The sequence below is a fragment of the Dromiciops gliroides genome, chromosome 1 (genome assembly GCF_019393635.1).
Source record: "Dromiciops gliroides isolate mDroGli1 chromosome 1, mDroGli1.pri, whole genome shotgun sequence".
Lineage (NCBI taxonomy): Eukaryota > Metazoa > Chordata > Mammalia > Microbiotheria > Microbiotheriidae > Dromiciops > Dromiciops gliroides.
The window spans coordinates 579,885,188-579,907,918 of NC_057861.1; the positions used below are offsets into that span (position 1 = coordinate 579,885,188).

The window sequence follows — 22,731 nt, forward strand, 5'->3', positions numbered from 1 at the left end:
GAGAATTGATCCAGAGCCAGAAGGGATCTCAGAGGATCTCTAGTCCAACGGTTTCATTTCAATAGATGAGAAAACTGAGGTCTAAGTAAATATCTCCAAGTCCCCCGGGCTTTAAGTATCAGTGGTGGGATTGACTCGGATCCACTGAAATCTAGAGTGTCAGTGTTCTTTCCACTCTACCACAATTGTTTATGTTTATATTCACTGAATTGCTTGTGTGGATGATTTACAGTATCATCCCTTTCTATAATCTGAGATGGTGGTGTTTTTTTTTTTTTTAATTCAGCTAATCTCCCTGAGCTGTTATTCTAACTCAGCATTTTTTTTTTTCAATTGGAAGGGAAGCAAGCAGGCTGCACTTGACTACTGCTATTTATTCCAAGTGTCTTGTGTTTATGTAACATCTGTCATGCCAAGGGACGTTGCAGAACTATATTTAGCATGTGAATGTGTCACTTCATCCGATGTCGAAATGCAAGCCATCGTGAAGCTAGAACACACCAGTGAACAGCTATTCTAAGAGAATACAGTGCCTTCCACAGTGAAGGGCGTGAAGTAGAGAAAAACTAATCTGCTCAGGACCTTGATTATCTCACTTACTTGGAAAATGCAAAAACCAAATTATAGGCAAATGTTACCAAGTCAGGGTTTAGACATGAATAATTCTGCCACTGCCATCAAAAGCACCCTAGAAACTGCAAGGCCATCCCTGTAGTCCAGCTGTTTCTAATTGATGATGACATCATAGGTAGGTGTCATCAAAACACTGGAAAACTATGAATTTCAAACACACGGGTATTTTACTTTAAACAAACACACTGGTCCTCATAAAGTCAAAGAAGTGTCATCTCTACTCAAGGTGAGAGATCTTGAGGGGACACACATTCAGTGTATATTGAGATCTATTCTAGCTGTGCTGTCATTACTCAAAATATTTTTGGAACTCCTTTTTGGAAGTGTAGTCAGAGCAAGATCCAATCCAGGAAATCATACTCTTACTTATTATTTACACCCTTTAAGGGGTGTTTATAGTGACACATTTATAGTAACAAGTTAGGGGAGAGTGTTGCTTTGAGTTTGAATAAAACATGTTCTCATCCATTACAATTCTCTTGTTCAGGGGTTGATAAACAAGAATCCTTGCTTACCTCCCAGGGTCAAATCTAGGGACACTGTCTGTTTTGGTGTGGCTGGTGAGCTAAGAATTTTTTTATGTTTTAAAATTCAATACAGCTTTTAACATTTTTGTTGCTTGGTTGTTTTGTTGGTTGGTTCATTTGTGTCCAACTCTTTGTGACCCCATTTGGGGTTTTCTTGGCAGAGATACTGGAGCAGTTTGCCATTTCCTTTTCCAGCTCATTTTACAGATGAGGAAACTGAGGCAAACAGGGCTAAGTGACTTGCCCAGGACTACACAGCTAGTAAGTGTCTGAAGCCAGATTTGAACTCAGGAAGACAAGTCCTTTTGACTCCAGGCTTGGCACCTTATCCACCGTGCTATCTAGTTGCCCGTTAACAACTTTGTCTGCTTCCAAAAATCGGGTCTGTTCACCAAAGTTTAAGGTGTATCATCACTGAGACTAATCAAAAGAAAATCCATGAGTCCCTAAGAATATCCCATGAGTCCAAAGAAGATGTTCAAAATGCTTTGTGTAGTAACAGCCACTTTGGCATAAGTATAAAGCCTTGAGATGTGACTGCTTAGTTTCTGGTATGAGTGAGTCTTATCTAAACTTTGAATCTTCTCCAGGACATAGTACAATACACAGTAGATGTGTAATGGATATTTGTAGAATGGAATTTGTTATGTATCATATATGTGTGAGTGTGTATGTGTATGTATGTAGTGCAGTTCACAATTCCATGTTTAAGTGATCTATTCACCTAATGTATCTTGACTTTTTTACTGAAATGAAGTCAGAAACACTTTCTCCTCAGCAGTGGAATTATAATTCCTGAATCACTCACGTAGCATCCCATACAGAAGGGACTCTGGAGGCCATAGAGTCTATCCCACACAATTCCCCACTCACCCAATATACCTGAAAAAGAGCTCTAGGAAGGGATAACTCACTATATTTTTTGAGGTAATTGACTTGCCCAGTGTCACACAGCTAGTAAGTGTCTGAAGCTGGATTTGAACTGAGGTCCTCCTGACTCCAGGGCCAGTGCTCTATCCACTGAGCAACCTAGCTATCCGGAAGACTCACTGTATTCTTAGACTACCCATTCCAATTTGGGGGTAGTTTAAATTGTTTGGAAAGTTTTTCCTTATATTAAACCTAAATTCAATGATTTCCAACTTCTCATCCTGACCTGAACTGTTAGGTCAAGCAGAATAAGTCTTTTCATGCAACAGTCCTTCAAGTACTTGAAAACAGTTCTCATGTTCACCCTAAGTATTCTCTTTAACATAAATCTCCCAGTTCCTCCAATTGATCTAAATACAGCATGATGCTGAGACCATTGACCACTCTGGGAACCTTCCTCTGGGTACTCTGAAATTTATCAATGTCTTTCTAAAATTGTGTCACCTAAGACTAAGTGCGAAACTTCAGATGGAGGCCAACCAGATAACAGTGGGACTGTCACAATGCTTCTTTTACAGCATCTTTGATCCCATTAGCTATTTTAACTACTATATATGGTATTACTCATTCCTATTATGTTCATAGTCCACTGAACCCACCAGATCATTTTCAGACAAACTGCTATTTAAATTTTCCTCCCTTACCTTGTACTTGTGAATTCATTGTTTTTTTTTTAACCCAAGTGTATGACCTGACATCTCTATTAAATTTCTTCTCATTAGATTTTGTCCCAGTGGCCCCAGATATCCCAAGTTCTATTAGTTAATCAGTTAATACATATTCATTGAACATCCATGTGCCATGGACATGCATGATGTTAGATGTTATATGGGTATAAGACACAGTCTTTTCCTTCAGGGAGTTTATAATTTGGCTGGGAAGGTCATAACAGCTTATATTTTTAAAGCGCTTTACAGTTAATTTTACATATGTTGTAGAAAGTTAATGATGTTGCAGTAGAGAGATGCTGAATGAATAAACATGAAGCTGAGAGGGATAGCTAATACACTGAATGGAAGAATAGGATCCATAAAGATGAGTACAGGCTGGAATGCTGACCCAAATCCAGGGGTGTGGTCCCACTCATACTGGCTTGTGAGAGCCAACTGTTAAATTTTCAGTGTGCATTTGCGGCTTAGAAATGGACAGATGCTACAGATGGGTGCTTGGTTTACTATTTTATTGGTTGTCTAGACTTAAGAAAGTGATGGAAAAAATTAATAATGGAAATTTAGCTTAAAGTATGTTGTGCTTACATTTTTGGAGAGGTAATTGTTAAACGTTTATTTATTAGCCTGCCTCTGGCTAAATCTAATGATTAAATTGAACATTTATATCCTCCACTTAACTTTTTAAAAAATCAAATGGATGAGGGAGATGCTATTAGATAGCATGAATATGAAAAGATCTGGAAATTTTAATGGAGCACAAGCTCAATATAAATCAACAGTGTGACATGGCAACAACAACAACAACAAATTCATATGAATTTTTGTTCAGAGCAAGATAGGTTATAGTTCCCCCGGACTCTACCCTGGATCAAATAACATCTGAAATATGTCCAATTCTAGAGGCCACATTTTTAGAACATTTGCAAACTGAAGTATGTGTAATAGAATATAACCAGGAGTCAAGAGAGATTCAATGCAATGACCTAGATGGATACACTGAAGGAACTAGTAAAATTTACTTTGAAAGAGATAAGCTTTAGACTAGACATGATGACACGTTAATGGATTGTCATGTGAAGAGGACTTATACCTGTTCTGCTTGGCTACAGGGGTAGAAACTAGTAGGGATGAGAGAAAGTTTCAGGGATGTGGATTTGGGTTCAATATGAGGGATAACATTCTAACCATTATGTAATCAGTGGTTAAAAAGTACTAATCTTGGGAGCAGCTAGGTGGCACAGTGGATAAAGCACTAGCTCTGGATTCAGGAGGACCTGAGTTCAAATCCAGCCTCAGACATTTGACACTTACTGGCTGTGTGACCCTGGGCAAGTCACTTAACCCTCATTGCCCTGCAAAAAAAAAAAAAGTACTAATCTTTGGATTTATATAAAAGTTTCACTGAAGCAGAAAGGAGGAATGACTTGTAAAACACTTAGCACAGTGCCTGGAACATAATAGGTATTTAAAAGATGCTTCTTTAAAATACTGAACAGTAATCTATGTATATATTCACATATGATGCACATATATGGTATATATGAAATCTTTGACTCATCTTGCCCCAACTAGCATTTATCCTAGAAAATCTCAAAATGTAACTCATTTCTAGGTCTTCACAGAAGTGGGTAGAATGTTCCTCACAGATAATGTGTAAGTACTAAAGATAACAATATGTTTACTGAGTATAGCATAGCTTTTCTTTCACTCCAAAGAAATGCAGAAAATTTAAAGGACTCACAGGAGCCATAAACAAAAACAGAAAACACATAAAGGAGTTCATAAGCAATCATTATAATAAATCTTTTTCACTAATGAGTCCTATTTTATTCCAAAGTCCTAAAGTTTCAGTGCTACTCATGGTGTGAACTCTCTCCAGAAGAGAAATAGACTTGGTATACCAGTAGGGAATAACCTCCCTACATGCCAGGGAGTCTCACTTTACACAGGTATTCATGTAATTATCTGCCTAGACTCATGCTGCTCTGTAGTTTGGAGGCCCCTTGAAAAGGAAATAGTCTGGGGCTTCTGAGCAGTCAATAATGCAACATTCCAGTGAATCCTATTTTAATACAGAGACTGAGGGCTTGGACTTCCCCCAAAGGGAAATACAATCAGGGTTGCTAGATAGAACCTGACATTCTAGTGAGTGCTTTTCCACAGGGATTCATGTAGTCATTCCATGCCCTTGCCCAACTGATGGCATCACCCTGTGGTTTGGATTTTTTCCAGAAAGGTATGGAGTGGCAGCCACCATTACCATCTGAACCACAACATCTGAATAACAGTAATCGAATTTGACAAGGTCTAGATCCTTTGCTCCCATCATGCCATAGCTTTAGTCCTCTGCTGATGCTCCTTCTGACAACAGGAGCTAAGTATGAAATGGTCCCTTTCCAATAGACATGCTGCTCAGGAAATTCCCTTTCTATTTACAGAAGGCCAGATACTCAAACTTTTGTACCTAGACTTCCTCATAAGGCAAACCCTGAGGCCCGCACTGCCCAAGAAATTCTCCTTCTCTGACTGATTCTGGGATCATCTTATCTAGGCTACCCTCTTTAAAGCTCCTGTGTACTTGAGAGTATGTTGGTCTCTGTCACTTTCTCTCCAGGAATTCTTGATACTCCATTGCTGTTATAATTAATATCCAGAAGGTCTTCTCTTGAATCAGTGATCTTGGATTTGTGCTCAAGAAAAGGTGGGAGGGGGTCCCTTCCAGTTCTGAATCTATCTGTGTTCCTTTGATGCTCGGTATTGTGGTCTAGGGTTTGCTTCCAAATTATTTTCTGAAAGATAGAGGCAATCTGATATAGTGGAAAGAGCGCCAGTTTTGGAATCAGCAAAACTGGCTTCAAGTCCTTCCTCTGAATACTACCTTTGTGACCTTAGGCAGCAAATAATTTTCTGGACCTCACTTTCCTCATCTGTAAAGTGAGAGAATTAGCCTAAATATTTTTTTTCCACCTCTAGACCTGTGAACCTAAGTAAGATTCATTCATCATTCTTTTCCTATAGATGCCTTCACTGAAAAACCATAGCAGTTTCCTTCCTGATCCTCTCTCCCAAACAACGGAGAAGGAAATTGCTTCCCTCCCCACCATGAATTCCTACACCTGGGCTCAAGAAACCTGATTCAGTTTTTGGGAGGAGAGTGCTTAGGAAATCAAAATCAGGAAATTTGAAACGAGAAGGTGGCAGCAGAATTCCCATCTGCAGAGATAGAGAAAGCCCTCTATTATGAAACTAGAACAAAATCCAGTGATTTCCCTCAGTTAACCCTGGATCCACTCCAAAGGGCAAGCTACAGAAAACAGTAACCAAGATGGTTATATATGAATCAGAGGATTCTGGGCCCTTTCTGCAGATATACCCTTCTTACAAAAAGAAAACAAACATGGAAAAATATATCACACACCGGGATTGATTTACCACCTTGAAAATGTTCCTTTACCTCCCTGTCCCCAAACTAAGGTATTATAGTTGATGGATTTAATGCGTGTATATCAGTGCAGCATTTACAAAATTAACTGCAGCATGAAATGTGCATCAATGGGGATATGGGAGATATGACGGATATACAGTCTAATAAAAGAATGTGGATGAAATGATCAGGCAAATATATTTGCTCAGCTTGGATTTCACAATTTACTTGTCATCTTCATTTCCCCGCTCACTGAGGGCTCCTGCCACAGCCAAACCATGTAAATATTGCCCACCAGTGCATCTATTATTAGCACAAACATTTTTTTTACAAACCTTTTAAAAAGAATTATTTTTATTTTCTTCTTCTTTCCTCTTTCCCCATTTCCTTCTCTTTCTCTGATCTCTGTTCATAACATGCGCTAGCTTTTTTTTTTTTTTGGTTGAGGCAATTGGGGTTAAGTGACTTGCCCAGAATCACACAGCTAGTAAGTGTTAAATGTCTGAGGCCGGATTTGAACTCACGTACTCCTGAATCCAGGGCCGGTGCTCTATCTACTGCACCACCTAGCTGCCCCTTAGCTAGCTTTTTAATGTAAGAAAAGGAGCAATGTACCAGAAATTCAAGTGGTGGGTTTCTATCATCTCCATTCCTGTCTGTAGATGCCATGGAGGCAAGATACGCTAGGACAACAACTGTAGCAACTTGGAGAGTCTCGTTGTGAGGAGGAGGGAGGGTGAGTAGTCCTAGCAGATGGGACTGGGTGGTTCTCTGAAATAAGCCTGGTGCCTGGCCCACTGTCAGAGCAGAGGAGTCTGGATGGGTTCTGTTGGAATGTATGAACCTATGAATGCCAAGTCTCAATATGAAAAAGAAAAAAAAACTTACATTAATTCATGTGTAAAGCTTTTGGGAGCTAGCAGGCAGCCACCTGGCATCTGGCCTGGTGTAGGCAAAGATGCCTCTTTGCTTGGAAGCAGAAAGACAAAGCATATTGTGAGGAGTTGAAGCCAAATAGCAAACCCCGTGAAGTGGATGTTGGGAGGGAAGGAGAGCGAATATCCTCTTCCAGTCTAGAGAGAGGAAAGGGTGTGATGAACAGGGAGATACTGGAAGAAACTTAGGAATTGGGAGTTCTCATCTTCCGCTATTTAAAACTGCCTTGGGAATGTGAAAAAGTGACCTAGTATTTAACTGAAACAAAGAGCCCATTGGGAATATTATACATTTTTATTCAACATAGGTGTCTTTACTCAGGGCCATTTTCTGTAGTTCATAGGATCACAGATTCAGAAATGAAAGATGACCTCTGAGGATATCTACTCCAATTGCCTAATTTTACAGATGAAGAAACTGAGACCAAGGAAGTGAATTGCCTTGGCTGACATTCTGGTCATCATTTTTCAAGAAGGACATTGTTAACCTGGAATACATCCAGGGAAACTAGGATAGTAAAGGCACTGGAGACCTTGACATATGAGGATGGGTTGAAGGAAATGGGATGTGTAGCCTAGAGAAGAGAAAATTTAGTGAGGCATGATAGTATCCTTCAGCCATTTGTAGGGATGTCACTTGGAACAGGAATTAGGCTTGCCCAGACTGATTCCAGAATGGGTTGGAAGTTGAAAAGTAGAATGCATTTCTTAATAATTAAAGCTATTTTAAATCAAGAGAGTAGGAACTATTAAAATCTCTTTTTTTCCTCTGTGCAAACTCTTCTCCCTTGAATACAGGCTCAAGCACAAGGAAAAGATGGATTTTTCCCTCTTCCCTCCATCTCATGGGCAGCTAGGTGGTGCAGTAGATAGTGAGCTGGGCCTAGAATCAGGAAGACTCATCTTCCTGGGTTCAAATCCGGCCTCAGACACTTACTAGGTGTGTGACCCTGGGCAAGCCACTTAACCCTGTTTGCCTCAATTTCCTCATCTGTCAAATGAGCTGGAGAAGGAAATCTAAAACTACTCTATTTTCTCTACCAAGAATACCCCAAATGGGATTACAAGAGTTGGACACAATTGAAACAATAGCAATAACCACACATATCCCCACTACCCTCTATAGATAGACACCACACATACACACACACACACACACACACACACCTTACTTTTCCACTGTTTTCTAGAAGGAAGTGGAGCCTGGCTAATTTTCATAATCCAATCCAGTTTCCCCAGAAGAAGAGAGGAAGTGGAAATACAAATGAAGAGAGAGACAGAACACTTCTTGGAACTCTCAAAGACTCCTTGGGAGATAGTGACATAGATGGAAAGCACACACTGGGATAAGGAGGATTCAAATGAATCTTGCATGTACCACACCAAGAAGGCTAGGCCTTGGGTATTTCTTGGCTTTAAGGCAAACAGTTATTATACATTCATGGTGCTATGCATTTGAGAATTTAAATATATATATGTATATATATATACACATATATACACACATACATACATACATATATATATATATATATATATAAATACTAAGAAGTGAACCCCAGATATAAGCAAAGAATAAAACTCAGCACTTCCTACTAACTCAAGCGGCCACTGCAAGTTCATAAGTTTAGAGACAGATGGAGCCTGGATCCTTAGGGGTCTGATCTGTTCATTTTGCAGATGATATAACTGAAGCAGAGAGATTTAACTGAGGTCATAGAGGTGGCAAATAGCAGAACCAGGATCAGAACCTGGGTCTCCTGACTTCAATTCCAGTGTATCTTCCTCTGTATCACACTGCCTCTTGAGCCTTTATTAACATCTTCTATCACTGAACTCTCTGGGCTTTTTTTATATATGGATGATATACTTTCCATTTCTCCACAGCACTAAGGTTGGGTGAAGATAGGGATTGAGATGGGAAGGGGGCATAAGATGCTGACAGTGAAAGTGTTAAGAAGGAAAGGACACAGGGAACTAACTGTAAAGCCCCTGAATGGGTGTCCCTGCCAGTTGTGCTCCCCTCCCTCCTGGGAATTTCAAGGAGGGATGTGATGACAGAGAGAGGAAGCAGCAATGGCAGAAAGAACTAGCTAGGAGTCCAGTTATGGTCTTAGAATCCATTGGTGGATTCTAGTCTTCTGGTTGGAATCCCTTGTTCTCATTTGCACTGTGCTATACATTTTGATCCTTCTGGTACAATTAGGCAGTAGTCTTGCTAAGTCATGCCAGTTCTTTAGCTGAGTCTTAAAATTCTCTAGGAATATAATAATAATTATCATTATGTCATTTATGATATATAATTATACATATAACATGATTACAATATGATCTAGCTATAATATAATATATAATTATATACATATAATTTGATGGATTATACAATTAAATTATGTTATATGTACATGTATAATATATAATATAAAACAACACAATATTAAATAACATATGCATGCATGCATGCATGTATGTGTGTGTGTGATTATAGCTAACATTTATATAGCATCTTCTATGTGCCAGGTACTTTACAAACTTTATCTCACTTGATCTTCATAACAACCTTAGGAGGCAGGTGTTATTATTATCCCCATTTTATAATTGAGAAAGTTAAGGCAGACAGAGGTTGTGTCTTGCCCAGTCACACAGCTATTAAATGTTTGAAGTCAGATTTGAACTCAGGTCTACACAACTGTAGGGCTAGCGCTCTCATCACTGTACCATCTAACTGCCCCTCCATGTGTTCATTCCAGCACCATTGCTAAGTTATGCTAGGTTTTTTAGCCCGGGGCTTCTTAAATTTTTTCCACTTGTGGCCCCTTTTCACTTGAGAAATTTTTACGTGACCTCAAGTATATAGGTATATAAAATAGGTATACATAACCTTTTACTGTTGCCAAATTTTTTGCGACCCCTCCCCCCACATTCAGTTACAATCTACTGTTTAAAAAGCTAGTCTGTAAGGGAAGAGATCCCACACTCTTTCTCAGTCAATTATATCTGTGTTTTGGAATCCTCATGATTAGAAACAATTTCCTTATATCTAATCTGTATACTTCTTACTTCAACTTAAACCAGTCTCCTCAGTCTATCCTCAGTGAAGAAGACTATCGAGTAGCAAGACTCTCTAAAGCTGCCAGTTGGAGCCAGTGAGAGCTAGTTGTTAAATTTTCAATGTGACCATTGATACCTCAGAAATATTTCACAGAACCCCCTCCCCTTCCTTTCACTAAACTGAGCCTGAAGATCTGGATTGTCACCCTGGATTTGCTTGAGAAAGCCACTCTGAACCTCAATCTCTTCATCTATAAGATGAATAGAACAACAATTTCTCTAACTGAGGCATGGGGGTATGGATAGAGCTGTCATGAGAATTAGGATCATACCTCTGAAGCTGGAAGTGACCTGGAGGGTCATCTAGCTCAATCCCCTCATTTGACAGGTGAGGGAACTGAGGTCCAGGGAAGTTAAATGACTTGCTCTGGTAGTGTCAGAGACAGGATTTGAACTCTATTTCCAGAACCAGTGCTCTTTCTCCTTTTGAAGATATGAAGTGCTCTTTGCAAATGGAAACATGTTATACAAATGCAAAATAATCTTATAAATTATCATAAGTATTATTATTATTATTATTACTCACTCACTATTAGAAGGGAAAAGTCTTCATCCCCCAAAACCAGAAATTGAAATGAAAACAGTACTTGTATTTCTCAAGATGTAAGAGTTGGGAAGCCTGACTTCTCTGTGTAGTTCATTTCTCTTTGGGGATGTAATAGGCAACAGCTTACAAAAAGAAAAAGATTTCGTGGCTGGTTGTGTTGGAAGCCAATATGAACGACAGGCCAGAATTCCTGCGGAGCCAAGGTGGACAGACTGCTGATAACTCTTCTAAAACAGCAGGGAGTGTAACGGGAGAGGTCAATGACTGCCTATTGACCAGGATCTCAGACTATTTTGTGAACTGTTCAGCCAAGATTCTAAATGATAGAAAAAATGGCAGTAGTTAAACAGTAATGGGGGAAAGGGAGCTGCTACCAGAGACACCCCATAACTATACAGATTATGTCTAATAGAAGAGAGGCATAAGTAGCAAGTAGTCAGTCAGTAAATATTTGTTGAGCACTTAAGTGTGTAGTGCTGGGGATACAAAGAAAGGCAATGGATGGGCTAACCTTTCAAGTTGCTCACAGTCTAGTAGGGGAGATAACATGCAAACAAGCTATAGACAAAATAGAGTTAAGATAATCAACAGAGGGAAAGCACTAAAATTAAGGGGGATGGTGAAAGACTTCTTATAAATGCTGGGATTTTAGCTGGTACTTGAAGGAAGCCAGATATGAAGAGGGAGAGAATTCTAGGAATGGGTGGTGAATAGCAAATGAAAATGCCTAGAGTCAAGAAGATGAAGGGTCTTATTCAAGGAACAATAAGGAAGCCTGTGGAGCCAGATCACAGAGACCGTGGGGTGGGGTGGAGGAGGTGTAAGGTCTAAGAAGACTGGAAAGGTAGGGAAGACAGATCATGAAGGCCTTTGAAAACCAAACAAAGGACTTGATATTTGATTCTGGAGGTCATGGGAAGCCACAGGAATTCGATGACATGGTCAGACCTGCACTTTAGGAAGATCACTTTAACAGCTGAGTGGGGGATGGACTGGAATCAGGAAGAGTCTTGTGGTAGAGAGATGACCCAGCAGACTATTGCAATAGTTCGGGTGATGAGGACCTGAGCCAGGGTGGTGGCGGTGTCAGAGGAAAGAGGAGGTCACAGTTATACAGTTACAAAAGTAAAATCAACAGAACTTGGCAATAGATCGGAGATGAAGGGTGAAAGAGAGGGAGGTGCTGAGAAAGACACCAAGGTTGCTAGCCTGAGTAACTGGTAGGTACCTTGAATAGTAATAGGGAAGTTAGGAAGATGGGGAGGGCATGAGGGGAAACATAGTTTATGTTTGAACAAGCTGATTTCACATTATCTACAGAACATCCATTTTGAGATGTCCAATAGGCAAGTGGACAGGCCTGGATAAAAAGGCTTGAGACACTTTGACATAGAAATAACCATTGAACCAGGGAAGCTGAAGAGATCACCAAGTGAAATAATATAGAAGAAGAGAAGAGGATCCAGGACAGTATAGCTAGGAAGCAGGATCTGGATGATGATCTGGCTAAAAAAAAACTGAGGAGAGGCCAGAAAGGTAGGAGAAGAACCAGAAGAGAATGATATCCTGGAAACCTAGAGAGAAAAAATATCAAAGAGAAGGTGCTTATTCACAGTATCAATGGCTGTAGAGAGATCACAGAAGAAAAGCAATCATATTGGCAATTAAGAGAGCTTTAGTAGCTTTGGAGGGAGTATTTTTGATTAAATATTGAGGCCAGAAGCCAGACTATAGAGAGTTAGAGGAAAGGAAATGAGCCATAAGGGGGAGGAAAGATATGGAATGATAGCTAGTGAGCAAGTTAGGGGTTTTTGAGGAAGGAGGAAACATGGGCATGTTTATAAGTAGTAGCGGAGCAGCTAGTAGACAGGGAAAGATTTATCATTTCAGAAGTGAGAGCAGGGAATGATATAAGGGACAATTATTGGAGAAGACAGGATAGAACAGGATCACTTGTGCACGTAGAGTAGTTTTCCTTGGCAAGAAGAACCACCTAAAGATATGAGACAGCGATGGAGGAGATAATGGCAAAAGGCATCTGGGTAATGTTTGCAAGTCATTTTATATACAGGCAAAGGGAAGGGAGACTAGTTTTTTGTCTTTTACAAATATTATGTCATTTGATTCTCAACCCTATGAAATAGGTACTATTATTACCTTCACCTTTTTTTTTTTTGCAGGAAATGGGGGTTAAGTGACTTGCCCAGGGCCACACAGCTAGCAAGTGTTAAGTGTCTGAGGCCAGATTTGAACTCAGGTACTCCTGACTCCAGGGCCGGTGCTCTATCCACTGCGCCATTTAGCTGCCCCTATTACCTTCATTTTTAGGAAATGAGGCAGAGGTTGAGTGACTTCTACAGCTAGTAAGTATCTAAGGATAGACTTGAATTCAAGTCTTCCTGACTCCAAGCCTAGTGCTCCATTGACTGTGCCAAGTGATATGAGATAAGGAAGAGGGGAGAAGAGGTGGCTCTTCATGAAGGGCTTCAATTTTTTTTCCATAAAATATAAATCAAGACTCTCAGCTTGAGAAAGTGGGAACAGGAAAAGCATGAGATTTTTGAAGAGGAATATAAAAGTTATGAACAGCTGTGTAACATAAATTTGTGGTGGACTCAATTAATATACTTTTGTGATCTTCTCTACTTTCATTCAGCAGAAGATAGGTAGGAGTTAAGACAGTAGATGGTGTGAGTGATACAGGGCTAAGACTAGTCAGAGCAAGGTCAGTGATGTGATAAGGGGGCAAGAGACTAAAGAGAAGAATTCAGGTTAAAGTTGAAGTGGTTCACCAAAGAGTAAAGGAAGAATAGTATATCTATTGTAGGAGTGATGACCTGAGAAAGAAATGAAGGTTGAAGGATTAGAAGTCATGGTGTGAACAAAGAACAGGGTTTTTCCGCACTACAAGGTAAAGGGAGAGGTAGAATGAAAATATATTGTGATCAGATAAGGGAATTTCAGAGTTCACAAACACAGAAGTGGTATATTTGTGGGTGATAGCAAATTCTAGAATATGACCATCTTTTTGTGTAGCTGAAGAGGGGTGAGGAGTAGGTTGTATGAAATAAATAAGTTTAGGAATAGGAAAGTTAGGATGTTTGAGGGAGGATAGGTAGATTGATGTTAAAGCCTTTCCCAAGTCTCAGTTTGCCTGAAGCATCACCCATTCAATGATTAAGGCTAGGTAAGAAATGAGGCAAAGAAAAGCCTCTTTTACCTAGTCAAAAATAAATAAATAGATAGAAGATAGATAAATAGATAGACAGATAGATATAGATAGATAGATAGATAGATAGATAGATAGATAGATAGATAGATAGATAGATAGATAGAAAATAGATGGAAGAATATATGGAAAGAAGGAAAGAAAGAAAGAGAGGAAGGAAGGAAGAAAAATTTCCCTGGTATGAAGGCAAGAGTTGAAAAAAAAAACCAAACAAACTGTGAGCCAAGCATTAAATTCATTGAGGAAAGAAGGGGAATGTCTTGGGGGGTGGGGCATCTATTCTTCAGAGGGATAGAAACAATTGAGATTAGCATGTAGTTAGTAAGAATAATTAGTTACAAGGGAAGCTGTCCCATAATTTGCTTTCTTTCCTCTTCTCTGGCCAGTAGTCAGTCACACTTGGTGTGATATCTTCCCTGGCCTCTCTTTCCTTCCTTTTATAATGAGAACTTTAGCAGTAGTCTAGTGAAGCCTCAAGATCTTACCCTCACTTCCATAAGACCTCGTGTTCCTGTGTCCCCTACAGCAAGCGAATTTGTCTTTTAAGAGTTCACTGAAGGAGATTCTTCTCAAGATGACAAAGTAGATAGAAGTAGAACTGACCAGCTCTCCCACACCTGCTCCTTTTAGGAGAAGAAAAAGTGCACCAGAACAAATGATGATAAAGAAGTCCAAAGAAAAACAATACTAAAAAACATACTGGCTGCCTGAGTCCCTACGAAGAGATAACTGGAGTCCTGTAGACATTAGAGAAGGAGTCTAGACAGACTTGAATACACCCTAATCATTTGGGTTCCTTATCTCCCTACTGCTCTACTTTTAGGAGCTAGACTTCACTATCTTATCCTGAGCAGCTAGGTGGCACAGTTGATACAGCACCTGGCATGGAGTCAAGAAAACCTGTGTTCAAATCCAGTCTTAGACCCTTGCCAGCTGGGTGACCCTGGGCAAGTCACTTACCTTCTGTTTGCCTCAGTTTCTTCATCTGTACAATGAGGGTAATAATAAATAATACTGGGGCAGCTAGGTGGTGCAGTGGATAGAGCACCGGCCCTGGAGTCAGGAGTACCTGAGTTCAAATCCGGCCTCAGACACTTAACACGTACTAGCTGTATGACCCTGGGCAAGTCACTTAACCCCAGTTTCCTCACTAAATAATAAATAGTACTTGCCTTCTAGAGCTGTTATGAGGGTCGAATGAAATAATAATTATAAAGCATTTAGCATAGTGCCTGGCATCTATTAAGTGCTATATAGATGTTAGCTGGAAGGCTTGTCAAGAGCAGTGGGCAGGGTTTTTCTCTCTAGACTCCTTGTTTATTATACTATGCTGTGGAAATGCTTGTTTTATTCCATAAATTAAAAATAAAATAATTTTTTTAAAAATTAGAAGGGAAGCAGTTAACTGGAATGTTGTATCAAGTTTTCCTGATAAAGGTCCCATGTCTAGAATATATAAAGAATCGATTCAATATTATAAGAATAAAAGTCATTTCCCCAATTGATGAGTGATCAGATAAGTCATTTTTCAAAAGTAGAAAATTAAGTGATCAACAATCAAATGAAAAAAGTGCTCCAAATCATTAATAATAAGAGAAATGCAAATTAAAGCGACTCTGAGGTTTTAATGTGAGGTCTAATATGTGAGTACACATATTAGATTATCAAAGATGATGAAAAAGGAAAATTACAATTGTTGCAGGGGTCCCAAGGTTATTGGCACACTGGTTTCTTGTTGGCAGGACTACGAGACTAATTAGTCTAATAATCATCCCCAAATCATCCAACTATGCATACTTTTTGACCCTTTGTTACTAGTACTAGGGCTATGCCCCAAGGAGATAAAAGAAAAAAAGGAAAGAACCCCAAAGTACAAACATTTGAGCAGCTTTTTTTTTATTATAGACAAGAATTAGAAACTAAGGGGGTACTCAACTACTGGGGAATGGATGAACAAATGATACTATATGAATGTGCTAGAATATTATTCAACTATAAGAACTTATTTTTTTTTAAAAAAGAACAATTTCGGGGCAGCTAGGTGGCGCAGTGGATAGAGCACCGGCCCTGGATTCAGGAGGACCTGAGCTCAAATCTGGCCTCAGACACTTTATACTTACTAGCTGTGTGACCCTGGGCAAGTCACTTAACCCCAATTGCCTCACCAAAACAAAAAAAGAACAATTTCAGAGAACTATTAGAAGTCTTACATGAACTGATGAAAAATGAAGTGAGCAGAACCAGTAGTACAACTTGATTATGTTCAATATGATGACTAACCATGGCTCTAAAAGATGGATGGGATAAAGAATGAGACATATATTTTTAGAAATGGCAAATATGTGAATTCATTTTGCTTGATGAGACTTAATTGTTATAAAGATTCTATTTTTCCTTTACTTTTAACTTTGGCACAAAGGGATTTGTGGGGGAGAGAAGTAATGCCAAAGGTGGGGGAGGGGACAGGAAAGGAGGGTCATTGAAGCATTTTTTTAGATTTCAATGAATAGATGAAACTTCAGAAGGCAATTCAAACAGGATAGCTTTAAAAATAACATGCTCAACTTTGCCATACATATAATATACATGCATATATGTAAATATACGTGTATATAAAAGGAAAGTTGCTGTTATATACATGTAAATTTATATATACCTATAAATATGTATATACATGTATATGTACATATATTATGGGTGCATATACATACATGTATAACAGAAATATGCAGTTTCACACATTATTGGTTCTACTTTGTATATGGACGTCTTCTTTTTTTTTGGTTTTTATTAAATTCTGAAGAAAAAAATTAAATAAAAAAAATTGAGTTGAAGACATGTTTCATGTTGTTTGTTCCAGATGCTAAAATTTGTAGTAATAGCTCTGTAAAAGAACACCGGCTATTTCAGTGTCTGGGGAAGGGATACACACATAGATTTTAAATCACTCTATCACATCTATAAATGTTGTCATATCACTTGCCAAGTCTTGTCAATTCTACCTCCTCAAAATTCCTTGCATTCATCTGTTTTATTCCACCCACACAACCCACTACCCTATTTTATTCAGGGCCTCAGCACTTCTCTTCTGGTGTTCTGACTGAGTTTGACTCAGGCTACTACCCTGTGATAGTTTATGTTTGATATTGGACTGAAATGAGACATTTGTGAGTCACTCAACAATAAACAAAAGATTTACTTAGCCAGAGCAGGAGAATGCCATTCCACCAGGATCCAGCCAAGTGAAGAAGTTTTCTTTGCCTGAGTTGCCCATTGTGGTATACCACCTGAGGGTCAAATCAGGCCTGGAGCATCTTGTGGCTCTCTAATTTATAATTAGGCAACCAGGAAGTGATCTCAGTAGCCTGAGCTACTAAAGATGATTTTAATTTTTTTTATTTTTTGGTGAGGCAATTGGGGTTAAGTGACTTGCCCAGGGTCACACAGCTAGTAAGTGTTAAGTGTCTGAGGCTGGATTTGAATTCAGGTACTCCTGATTCCAGGGCCGGTGCTCTATCCACTGCGCCACCTAGCTTCCTCATTTTTAATTTTTTTTGGGGGGTTTTTTTTTGGTTTTTTGGGGGTTTTTTTGCAGGGCAATGGGGGTTAAGTGACTTGCCCAGGGTCACACAGCTAGTAAGTGTCAAGTGTCTGAGGCCGGATTTGAACTCAGGTACTCCTGAATCCAGGGCCTGTGCTTTATCCACTGCGCCACCTAGCCACCCCCTATTTTTTAATATTTTTAAGGAAAAAATTAGCCTAATTGGCACCATGGTAATAGAGTCAAGAAATTGCTTCCACCATACCTGGCCTATACCAATAGCTTCCTAATTGATCTTCCTGCTTAAAGTTACTCCCCTTTCAAATCTGCTCTCCATCCAGTCACCAAGACTCTGTTCCTTCCCTGCTATCTCTAAGATTACATACAAACTCCTATGCTTGATATTTAAAGGCCTTCACATACTGGCTTCTTCTCTAAAGCCAGACAGGCCTTCTTGCCTTTCCTCACACTTAACATCCTTCCTTTCACCTCTGTGTCTTTGTGTACAGACTGTTCTCTTCCTCATCTCTTTCTCCTGCAATTCCACATTTCTTTCAAAGCACAGCTCATATGGCTCTTCCTACAAGGGGCCTTTCTTTATCTGCTTCTCTATTGCTAGTACTCCCCATGCCTGCCCTAAACAATCTTGCATTCATTTCATATGTATTTTATAAATATAAATTTTGCATAAATATATATATTTGCATAGTGTTTCTCCCCATAAATGATACACTCCTTGAAGATAGGGTCTGTTTCATTTTGGTCTTTGTATTCTCAGGTCCACAATGACTGGCAATAAGTAGTACTTGATAAATTAGTTTTTAATAAATAGGGAATCCAGGTGGCACAATGGATAGAGTGCCAGGCCTGGAGTTAGGCTCATCTTGGGGACAGCTAGGTGGCCCAGTGAATAGAGCACCAGCCCTGGATTTAGGAGAATCTGAGTTCAAATCAGATACTTGACATTCACTAGCTTTGTGACCCTGGGCAAGTCATTTAACCCTCATTGCCGTGTTCCCCCCCCAAAAAAAAAAAAGAAAGAAAGAAATCAAGAATGAAAGAAAAAGAAAGGAAGAAAGAAAGAAAGGAAGGAAGGAAGGAAGGAAGGAAGGAAGGAAGGAAGGAAGGAAGGAAGGAAGGAAGGAAGGAAGGAAGGAAGGAAGGAAGGAAGGAAGGAAGGAAGAAAGACTTATCTTCTTGAGTTCAAATCTTGCCTCAGACACTTACTAGCTGTGTGGCCCTTGGTAAGTCACTTAACCCTATTTTCCTCAGTTTTCTCATCTGTAAAATGAGTTAGAGAAGGAAATGGCAAAACACTCCATTATTTTTGCCACAAAAACTGTAAATAGGGGGCAGCTAGGTGGCTTAGTGGATAAAGCACTGGCCCCTGATTCAGGAGGACCTGAGTTCAAATCCAGCCTCAGACACTTGACACTTACTAGCTGTGTGACCTCATTGCCCCTCACAAAAAAAACCCTAAATAGGTTCACAAAGTCGGACACAATTGAAACAACTAAATAGCAGCAACAAAATTTAATAAATATTTGATTGTATTATATACAGCAGAAACTTCTTTGTAGTATCATTGAATACTGATAGCCATATTGTAATAACATAATAAATGGTTAAAGGAAGTAATAAAATTACAATGGCCACAGTAAGTATAGATTTTATACCAAGCCATACTATGAATGAGGAAAGACTGCTCTCTGGAAAGATTGAAGGGTTTTCTTGCATAGAACCATGAAAAGAGAACTGCTACTAAATGTTATCAAAGTCCATAGGATCATGGATTATTAGGGCTGTAAGAAACCTTAGAGATTATCTAGTCTGGTGGCTTTATTTTGTAGATAAGGAGACTAAGGCCCACAGAAATGGAATGACTTGCCCCAAGACAAACAGATAATGATGCATCAATAAATATGTTTTTTAAAACAGTGATTTTATTAGTGTGGGTTTACCCATCACTAATACATATTGAAAATCCTCTTATATGGGACAAATCAATCAATCAAACATTGGTTAAGCACTTACAATATTTCAGGCATGGTGCTAGGACCGGGAATCAAAAACAAAAATGAAAGCTTCCATGTCCTTAAGTATTTGAAGTCATCTAGCCCTAACTACTCATTTTATAGTTGAAGAACTGAAGCCCAGAAAAGTTAACTCACTTGCCCAAGAACACACAGGTAGCAAGTGGCTGAGCTGGTATTTGAACCCAGGCACTAAATCCAGATTGAATGATTCAGCAGAGTCTATTGTCTTGGAGAACAGCTGAGGTTGAAAAATGTGTCACCCTGTAGGCAGCCTAGTGAGAAGCTTCTCTGAACTGAGCTAGACTGGTCCCTAGATGGCAAACATATCATCTATGGCTGGACCACAGACTTGGTATTTCTCCAGCTTAGTAGGACCTGTGAGATAATTCATTCCCAAGGCATAGGCTTCAGGAAACCAGGGTCACCTCCACATCATGATAAAGCCTTGGTGTAGCTAACTAAAACACAAGGGAAATTGTCTTATGGGACCAGCAGACAGCTGAGACAATGGAATGTGTAATTGACTTCAAAGCATTTCACCAAAAGACACAATAAAGTAGAAAAGATTGCATATAAATGTTTAAACCTACAGCCTTAAATGTGAATTAATAAGGAGATTAAACTGACACTAAGCTATAAGCATGAACCCAAGAGTATACTGGAAAATATGTGCTCTGAGACAGATCAGGATTCACAGTAACAGTAAATAAACTGGGAATAAGAAAATAATTTTTTTTTCTTAAACGAGAGGCAATCTGACATGATAGGGCTGGCCTTAGAGACAGGAAGACCTGGGTTCATGTTCTGCCTTTGACACACACTGACCTTGAGACTCAGGCAAGTCATTTAAGTTTCCAGTGTTCTAAACAATTCAGTAAGACTTTAGGTTGCAAAGAAGGGGCTGACCTGAATTGGTCCTCACCAGGGAATTCATTTATACCAGTAAAATTACAACTCTAGTCCCTATTCCTAATAGATGTGGGTATCTTCTTTCCTTAGTTAAATCATTTAACCTTTCTCGACCCCATTTTCCTCATCTGTAAAATGGAGGTATTGGACTGGGGTATTTGTACCTTCACAGGGTATGAAAAGTTTATCAGAGGGAATACAGAGCAGCTAGGTGGCACAGTGTATAGAGCACTAGACTTGGAATTAGAAAGACTCATCTTCCTGAGTTCAAATTTGGCACCAGACACTAGCTGTGTGACCTTGGGCAAGTCACTTAACCCTGTTTGCTCTACTTCCTTATCTATAAAACGAGGTGGAAAAGGAAATGGCAAACCATTCCAGTATCTTTGCCAAGAAAACTCCAAATGGAGTAATGAAGAGTTGGATATGACTCAAATCATTCAACAACAAACAGAAAATATTTAATAAATAATTGTTATCATTTGATTGAAGTATTCCCAAAGTTGTACGGTTTTATGAAAATATCTAGGGATTAGATAAATTGATAAAATTGAAAAGCTTTATGATGTTAATAATGTTTGTGCTAAATAAAGTATTTTCCTTTTAAAATTAATCTCTTAATTTGATTTCTTCTGTGCTTATACATGGTAAACCCTAGAATTTATTTATTTTTTATATGGGGGGGTATAGGCAACTAGGTGGTGGAGTGGATAGAGCAGCAGCCCTGGAATTAGAGGGACCTGAGTTCAAACACTTGACACTTACTAGTTGCAAGTCACTTAACCCCAATTTCCTCACAAAAAAGGGGGGAGGTGGTAGAGAAAGACTTACTAAAAGTCAATGGGTACAAGAACTTGGAAAAAAAAAAAGACACCTGATCTCAAAGATTCCTTTCAGCTCAAACATTTTGTGGAGGGCTATGAAAAGAATATTTATTGACTCTAACTTCAAATTGCATCTCCGCTACTAGATACCTGATTAACCTTGAGCAAGTTACTTCATTTCTCTGAACCTCATTCCATCATCTTTTTAAATGAAGAGCATGGGTGGGTAGGTGGGTGGAAGGAGGACAGCTAGGTGGTGCAGCGGATAAAACATTAGACTTATGGTCAGCGAGACAGGAGTTCAAATCCCATTTCCAGCACTTACCAGCTGTGTGACTCTAGTCAAGGTACCCTCAGATTCCTCATCTGTAAAATAGGCCTAATAATAGCACCTACTTCACAAAGTTGTTGTGAGGATAAAAAAAATATATGTATATATAATTATATATACATATAATTATATATTATTAAATGTTATATATATACAATATGTTACATATATTATTAAATTTATATATTATATAATGTTAAATGTTTTACATGGTATTAAATATTTATAATAATAACTGTGTATATATACATACATACATACATATGGTGTGTGTGTGTGTATAATTTGATTCTTACAGCAACCCTGTGAGGTAGGTGCTATTATTATCACTGTTTTGCAGATGAGTAAACTGAAACCGAGAAGTGCCTTCCCTAGAATGACACAGCTAGTAAGTATCTGAAACGGGATTTGAACTCAGGTGTCCCTGACTATAAATAAGTCCAGTGCTCTATCTACTGTATCACCTAGTTGTCCCTTCTCCCTGGAGAGAGAGAGAAAGAAAGAAAACAGAGAGATGGAGAGACAAAGAGACAGGAGACAGAGAGAGAGATACACAGAGACAGACAGAGACAGAGAATGAGAACAAGAACCTTGTCAACCTTTAAAAAGCACTATTATTAAAAAATAAAATGTAAAAATGTAAAAATGAAGGCTTTGGGGGCAGCTAGGTGGCACAGTGGATAAAGCACCAGCCCTGGATTCAGGAGGACCTGAGTTCAAATGGGGCCTCAGACGCTTTACACTTACTAGCTGTGAGACCCTAGGCAAGTCACTTAACCCCAATTGCCTCACCAAAAAAACAAAAACAAAACAAAACCAAAAAAAAAAAAAATGAAGGCATTTGTGATAAGCTGGTGTCAGTTAAGATTTTTTTTAAATTGGCTATCTTATAATCAAAAGGATTTTATCTCAGCAGCAATTATAGCTCTATTACTTTTAGCTAATTTCCATATTGTTATCGTATCATAAAAGACTGATGATAATAATTGGACCCCAGATTAGAGTTGCAAAGGAACTTAGAGGTTCTTTTTAAAACTCATTTTACAAAAGAGGAAACTGAAGACAAGTGACTTAGCCAAGGTC

General features: G+C 38.9%; 1 long non-coding RNA gene across 1 annotated transcript in view; it reads right to left on the minus strand.

Moving 5' to 3' along the window:
- Positions 1-22,731, minus strand: part of LOC122734460 — a 213,524-nt gene that overhangs the window by 7,514 nt on the left and 183,279 nt on the right. The window lies entirely within an intron of this gene.